This window comes from Protomyctophum bolini (assembly GCF_963924005.1).
Source record: "Protomyctophum bolini genome assembly, chromosome: 2".
Lineage (NCBI taxonomy): Eukaryota > Metazoa > Chordata > Actinopteri > Myctophiformes > Myctophidae > Protomyctophum > Protomyctophum bolini.
Window position 1 is genome coordinate 48,781,453 of NC_137863.1, and position 7,186 is coordinate 48,788,638.

The 7,186-nt window shown below is 41.4% G+C and overlaps 1 long non-coding RNA gene across 1 annotated transcript; it reads right to left on the reverse strand.

Moving 5' to 3' along the window:
- Positions 1–1,927: 1,927 nt before the first annotated feature.
- On the reverse strand, positions 1,928–3,471 carry LOC308327957. The gene is made up of 3 exons (XR_013965236.1): positions 3,337–3,471; positions 2,527–2,633; positions 1,928–2,185 (listed from the first exon to the last, which is right to left on the reverse strand). It is a non-coding gene; the product is annotated as an uncharacterized lncRNA (long non-coding RNA).
- Positions 3,472–7,186: the final 3,715 nt, after the last annotated feature.

Genomic DNA, 7,186 nt, shown 5'->3' on the forward strand with positions numbered 1-7,186 from the left:
GATCTCGTTGCGACCGGGCCGCCCTCAGGGACTCGGCCCCGTGGGTCTCGTGCCCGGGTGGGGGTCCGCGGGGGTCCGCGGGGGTCCCCGGCGTATCTCGGCCGTCTCTGGTCCGTTTTGGCCGGGGGGGATCTCGTTGCGACCGGGCCGCCCTCAGGGACTCGGCCCCGTGGGTCTCGTGCCCGGGTGGGGGTCCGCGGGGGTCCCCGGCGTATCTCGGCCGTCTCTGGGCCGTTTTGGACGGGAGGAATCGTGGGCCCTATTGTAAACAAGTGTAATGCTTATGGCAGCAGTTCCCAAAGTGGGGTCCGCGGGCTAGGGGTATGCGACGCATAGCCAGGGGGTACCCAAGCTGACAAAAAAAAAAAAAATCATGTGTGTGTGTGTGTGTGTCTGCCCAGTGCCTCCCCAGTGTCCGCCATGGTGCCTCCCCAGTGTCTGCCCAGTGGCTCCCCAGTACCTCCCCAGTGTCCCCTGAGTGCCTACTGCCTCACCACTGTCCCAGTGTGACCCTGAGTGCCTCCTCAGTGTCCCCCTGAGTACCTCCCCGCAGTGTCTCCCCAGTGCCTCCCCAGTGTCTGCCCAGTGCCTCGCCAGTGTCTCCCCAGTGCCTCCCCAGTGTCTGCCCAGTGCCTCCCCAGCGTCCCCCCGAGTGCCTACCCAAAAGGGGTACCTGGTCCAAAAAAGTTTGGTAACCCCTGCTTTATGGTGTCGTCCACTCACTGTTAACAGTTTTTGTATTGAGTTGTACTTGAAATGTACTGTAATTCTGCAAACTGCATGTTAATCAATCTATATATATATATTGTAGTGACTTTTATAATATATAGAGAGCCTAATCACAGACTGCTGGACATTCACTGGAGAGCACTCCAGGCATAAGGTTGAGCAACCCTTTTGTGGTCCCACCTGGTTTCTTAGGAGGCACTATCAATAAAGTCTCTTCAATAGTTTGTTCCACAGTAATTCAACAATCTGGATGGATAATAAATAGGTTGTTTGGTCATAGTAGTAACTTAGTAAGGACTAAGGAGTAGTAACATATAGCCTACACTTGCTGCAGTAGGTGTAAAAGATATGCAGTCACCTTCACTCTGCGCTCCAACAATATCACTACCATGTGAGGTATGACAGCAGTTGAGCCAAATAAGTCCATACTAATTATCCATAATGTATAAATATTACCCACTAACCCTACGACACTGTGGTATTGTGGTTTTGCATATTCAGACTATTACCCCAAAACAGTATGTATACTCACTCTGCTTCTCTTCTGAAACTGGCAACTGCTATCACATTTGATCACTCCTGGATGTCAGACTATAACACTTGTATAAACCAATGAATAGTGTGACAGTGCTTTAATCTGTGGGCACAATTATGGAAACTCTGTATACAATACATATTTTGTGATTCAAAGTAACGTCTAAATGGTTTCTACATCTTCATAAACACTTACTACACCGTTACACTACACTATACTATTACACTTATCATAGTTCATGGTATCATATTACACGTGTCATAGCAGCATCCACCCACCTGGGAGGTACCAACATGGACTTCCAGAGCAGTACATGGACCTGGGAGAAGTGGCAATTCAATAAAACAAGCAGAAAGCCTGCAACACTGCATGTGTTTGGAAACAACAATAGAGCCACAACATAGTGAAAACCTTTTATCCTTTTCTTTATTGCTTAAAGAATACAACTTTGTAATCAAATGAATGTGTATCAATTACAACCACGTTATCTATGTTTATATTAAGGGTTAACCACACAGTCGCATTGCAAATGTTTGATAATACACCAGAGGTGGGCAAAAGAACAAATTCAGCCCAGATAAAGCATTTTACAAAGTAAATATCCTTAACATTGTGTACATTTGCTTGGATGCACTCCGCAGCCAAGCAGAGCAGTACGGGCATCTGGAATGGGTAGAGGGCTCAGAAGGGCTGGGCGCCTGAACACTGTGCATCGCGGGGCTGGCAGACTGACCACTGTGCATCGCAGGGCTGGCAGACTGAGGAGGGCTGGACAGCTGACCTGAATAGAGTTTGCACTTCGGCAGGTGTTTTCTCATCGCATCAGCCCTTAAAAGGGTGTTCTTACACCGCAGGGACAATGATAGTGTGCCTGAGATGTGTCTGATCTGCAGTTAAGACAGCATCTAATGATGCGCAGATCTAGAGGGAGGGGAGACATACAATATGACAAATTAATATACAGTATATATTATACACACACAGCACCAACTCATTCTTACATTTCAAATGTACTTAAGGGGAAATCCATCCTTCATAGACCACTGGCAGTCACTAGACTGACTCACTGACTGAACACACAAATTGCATGCGTTGCAGAGATGGAACCTGGGTGAAATGAGTGCATGAATAACACACCCTGCCTGGCCAAGGCCAACAGTCTGAATAAGTCCCAATGTCAATTTGAAAGATAATAAAAATGCCTCCTCTCTACAGTACATCCAGACATACATCCTAAAAATAAAAAACAAGCTTATACATACCTTCAAAAGCGATTGCAGTTTTAATATGAGCAGTGGTACAGTGTACAGCAGGTTGTACATTGTTTGAGCTGTACAGACTCATTGGTGGTCAATATGGAACGATGCATCTGTTAATAAAAATAAACAAGACAATTTTAACAATTACACTGAATTTGCAGAGCAGATAATCTACATCTGTAGACAGGCATAAAGGCCATAGATCTGTCAATTTGCCTATGCTGTAACAATAACCGTAATCTTTTTTTTAAGTATTAAACTAATAAAAATGATCCATCATTTAACAGACCTCACAAATTAAAAGAATATGTCACCAGAAGCAGGGATGTATGTTGTATGCAGCCATGCTAGCTGCTGCTAATGAATAACCTAACACTTTGGCTACATGTTTAAGAAATTATTTCATATTTATGTCAGACATGCTCTATGTGAAGAGTTTTCCTGTGTCATTAACTAATTTCATGGAACATAACAGCTAACAAAATAATGCAAGTGCATGTTACAAAAACAGAATATAAGGGGGAAAACGAACCCGTTTAACTCCTAACGCTAGGTGCATTAATGGTAGTTTAGCTTCATAAGTTAGAATCGGAATATTGCTTGTTGTGTTATTACTCGAGTGTTAGCTACCGGTGTATCCTTTGTATCTGTCCGGTATTTAGCTAAGAGGCTAAGCTACTCGAGCAGGCAAGAAAGAAAAGAAAAACAAACTCATTAACTCCTGTTCATAAGGCTATAGTTTGCACTGCAGAACGTTTACATTTATATTAAGTTATACTTATAATATTAATATTGTCTTGCTGGTTTACGTACCTTGCGGAGGAAGAACGAGAAGAGTCTGGAAAGTGGAAAGAACTGCAGCAAACGGGCTGTAATATAAGTAACCCAATAGTGTAAGTGGTGCCAGATTTTGCAACAGAAATGTTGAAAAGAAGCCACTCAACAAATTGCAACAGATTAGCTCATTTAAATCTAATGTTCATCAACTGTTTGAAAATAGCAGAGCTAGAAGCATAGCAGCATATTAAATTAATAATAATATTAATAATAATACAAATAACGATAATAATACAAGTCGCTTATAATAAGGACATGGCATGCGGACATAACTACTTCCTGGTCAATGCCCCCGCCCTCGCAGAGACTTCTTGATCGATCAATCCTGCCCTGCAGTCAGACGCTTCTCCAGATTCCGCAAAGCATTGTGGTCAATTGATGCGACAAACGACAAGACAGATGAAACGATAAAACATTGATAAGACGCTTGTCTGATAGGTGTGACAGGCGCCTAACATTTTTCAAGTAGCACGTGTGCTACTAAGTTGAAAAATCTAGTAGCACACAAATTATTTTAGAAGCACAATGAGAAGTTATCAAATAATGGGTTTTTGAGGGGCGCTAGCTCCTCCTATGTATAGGCAAGTTGCAAAAAGCCTGCCAAAGGGGATACTCGGAGTCGGGACCTTAGACCCCACATTTATTTAAATGGTTTCTATCCTCTCCAGTCTTCTTATTATTTATTTATCGACGATTGTCATTATTATTATTATTATTACTATTCATTTTACTTTTGTTAAGAAAACCACTAGTAAACGTTGAAACTATTTGCTCCAGAGCTATCCCCTGATATATACATTTTTCAGACTGAGTTCTGCGAGATGCTGAGCTCCATATTGTTCTGCTCCACCGTGTCTTTATTTTTTGTGTGTGCGCTTGTGATGTGTGTGTGTGGTGTGTGTGTGTGTGTGTGTGTGTGTGTGTGTGTGTGTGTGTGTGTGTGTGTGCGTGCGTGCGCGCGTTTGTGTGTGCGTGCGTGCGTGTGTCTCATGCTCTCCCGTGCCCTGCTCTTCCCACCATCAGCCCAGCTTAATGTCTTATATTCTTATCCATACTCATGGTCATAATGTCATTTTTATTTCTATAATCAAACTATGAAAGGTTTACATATTTTTACATGTTAATATCAGGAGCCTGTTCCTAAAAAAATAACCTTTTAAGGGCCAGGGTTGCTTATAACCAATAATAAACAACTTGGTTGACAGACTCTATCCCAGATAATGCTGTCGAACTTAAAGAGGCACAAGAGGAGAACTTAAAGAATACGTGTTGTATAGAGCTGATAGAGGCACAAGAGGAGGAGGAGTGGCTACATATATATCTCTTCTCACTTAGCCTCTGAGCTTGTTAACCCAACGGTGAAGCCCATGCATTTTGAATGCTTTATATTCACCCGAATAATGTTTCATGAAAATAAACACCTGGTAATTGGAAATATTTACAGGCCCCGGATGCTCCCTCTCAATCCCATTGCAAGATGCTGTACTCTGTCATCGACTCTAAGCCATTGCAGCCTGTCAAAGTGGGCAGGGGTGAGGTGGGTTCGGGGGGTGAGGCCAAGTAGGAGCCTGACCAGTTTGTTTTGGGAGCTCTGGAACCTTGTTTTAAGGGCATTTGAGGTGCTGTGGTACCAAGAGGTGCATGCATATAGTCAAAGAAACCTGTTCAATGAGGTAATGGTTATACATTTCAGACGAAAGCACAATAAAGACATGCAAAAACTGCTACTTTATTGTGGACAAAACCATAAAGCACTATATATTAAACACTTGTTTTACAACAGGGTCCACTGAGTTCAATTCATCATAATGGGCTCTATGCAGCCAAAACTGTAATGTATAGGTAGGCTATGTTATTATTAATTTCAGTAGTAGCCTATTGGCATCTTGGTCTATACCTCTGATATTTGATTTAACTGCAACAGTAATCTGTTCATGTTCTCTTCACATTGTGTGAATAAAAGCCTCATTTTGTAACTTAATTTCATTATTAATCATTCCATGTCATGACAATAATTTTGTCCAATGAGGTTTGGTCTTTCCTAGATGGAAATGTAGGTCGTGGCTGACCAAAAAAATCCAATATGACCAACATTATTTGGGCGTGCGGCCCTCGGACAATTGGTATTTAGCTGAGTGGCCCCTGAGCCAAGTTGAGTAGCCCTTACAGTCAGGGGTGGAAAGTAACTAAGTACTTTTACTTTACAATTCGAAACTGGCCCCTGTACAATCTGAATCCCCCCCACCCCCCCCCTTTTCCCCCTCACTATCTTTTCCCTTTTTGCTTCCTATATAGCACTTTGAGCTACATTTATGTATGAAAGGTGCTATACAAATAAAGTTTATTATTATTATTATTATTATATGATGAATTCCTGTTCTGTTCTTTAACTATATAGAAGTGTCTATTTGTATGTCTCTAAATGTTTTGATGAATTGAACAATGTGGACCCTGTTGTAAACAAGTGTAATGCTTAATCGGGTCGTCCACTCACAGTTAACAGTCTTTGTATTGAGTTTGTGCTTGAAATGTACTGTAATTCTGCAAACTGTTAATAAATATTTCAATCAATCAAAAAACTTAAGCCGATCTACAAGCCGATCTACAAGCTCACCATGCATCACGTTGCGACGCATTGTGAGCTTGTAGATCGGCTATTTTCAATAGATTTTCTACACATTTGAACTTGCGAAATAGGACATTCTGCAATATGACTACGTTTGTACTTTTACTCAAGTATACATTTTCAATTCCGTCATTTTACTTGTAACGAAGTAGTTATAAATTTCAGTATTGGTACTTTTACTTAAAGGACCACTTCACCACTTTTCAACCTATCTTCATATAATAGGTCCTCACTAATAATCATGATAAAATGGCACAATTTTGTTCTACTCAGTCTGTGTCTCATAGGAGGGCTGTGGGCAGTTCAGAAACCGTCCTCCAGTGACATCATCGATGGGGAATACAAGCTAATAGAAACTGCAGGCTTTCTAGTCCTGAAAAGTTGCAATGCGAAAATGCAAGCTATCGTTCTCACGATGATAAAAATCTAAACATTTTTGTAAAAAAAAAAAAATGTTTAAAAGAAAATCTGCCTAATGATGATGTCACTGGAAGACGGTTTCTAAACTGCCCACAGCCCTCCTGTAAAGGCACCTTTTACAACAAAAGGGTGCCAGTGAGGGATATGGTGTGAAGCTCTTTCCAACACGCTGTGATGATGACAGTAACTCAGGTCGTCTCGTTGAGTGCATTTAAAAGGTTTTTATTTTTTGCTTGCAGGATGGATAAGCCGGGTACTTAAACTGTAACTTAAAACAACAACTTGTGATGCAAAATAAACCAAGGATAACTCAAAACAACTGAAAACAAACAAAACACGCACGGTTGAAAAACTGTGTGGCTTCCCTGTGGCGTTTCCCAAAATTCCCTCCTGCTGTGCACCCGTGACACCTACTGTACAAGTAGACTGCCTGTGATTGGCTGAACCCGCCTATGCCCAGGTCGTCAGTCAGTATCTTCACATCAAATTAACCACAATATAAAATCATCAAATTGGCTACAACACCTCCTATATATGAGACACAGACTGAGTAGGAAAAAAATCATGCCATTTTATCGTGATCATTAGTGAGGACCTACGGTATTATAATAATAATAAAGCTTTATTTGTATATCACCTTTTAAGAACCAGTCACAAAGTGCTTTAACAGAGAGACATATATAAAGACATATATAGCACCGGCACACAATATAATAAAATACATTGTCAATTACACAAAATCACAACAATAACAGAAGAGATCAATAAAAAAATCACAAA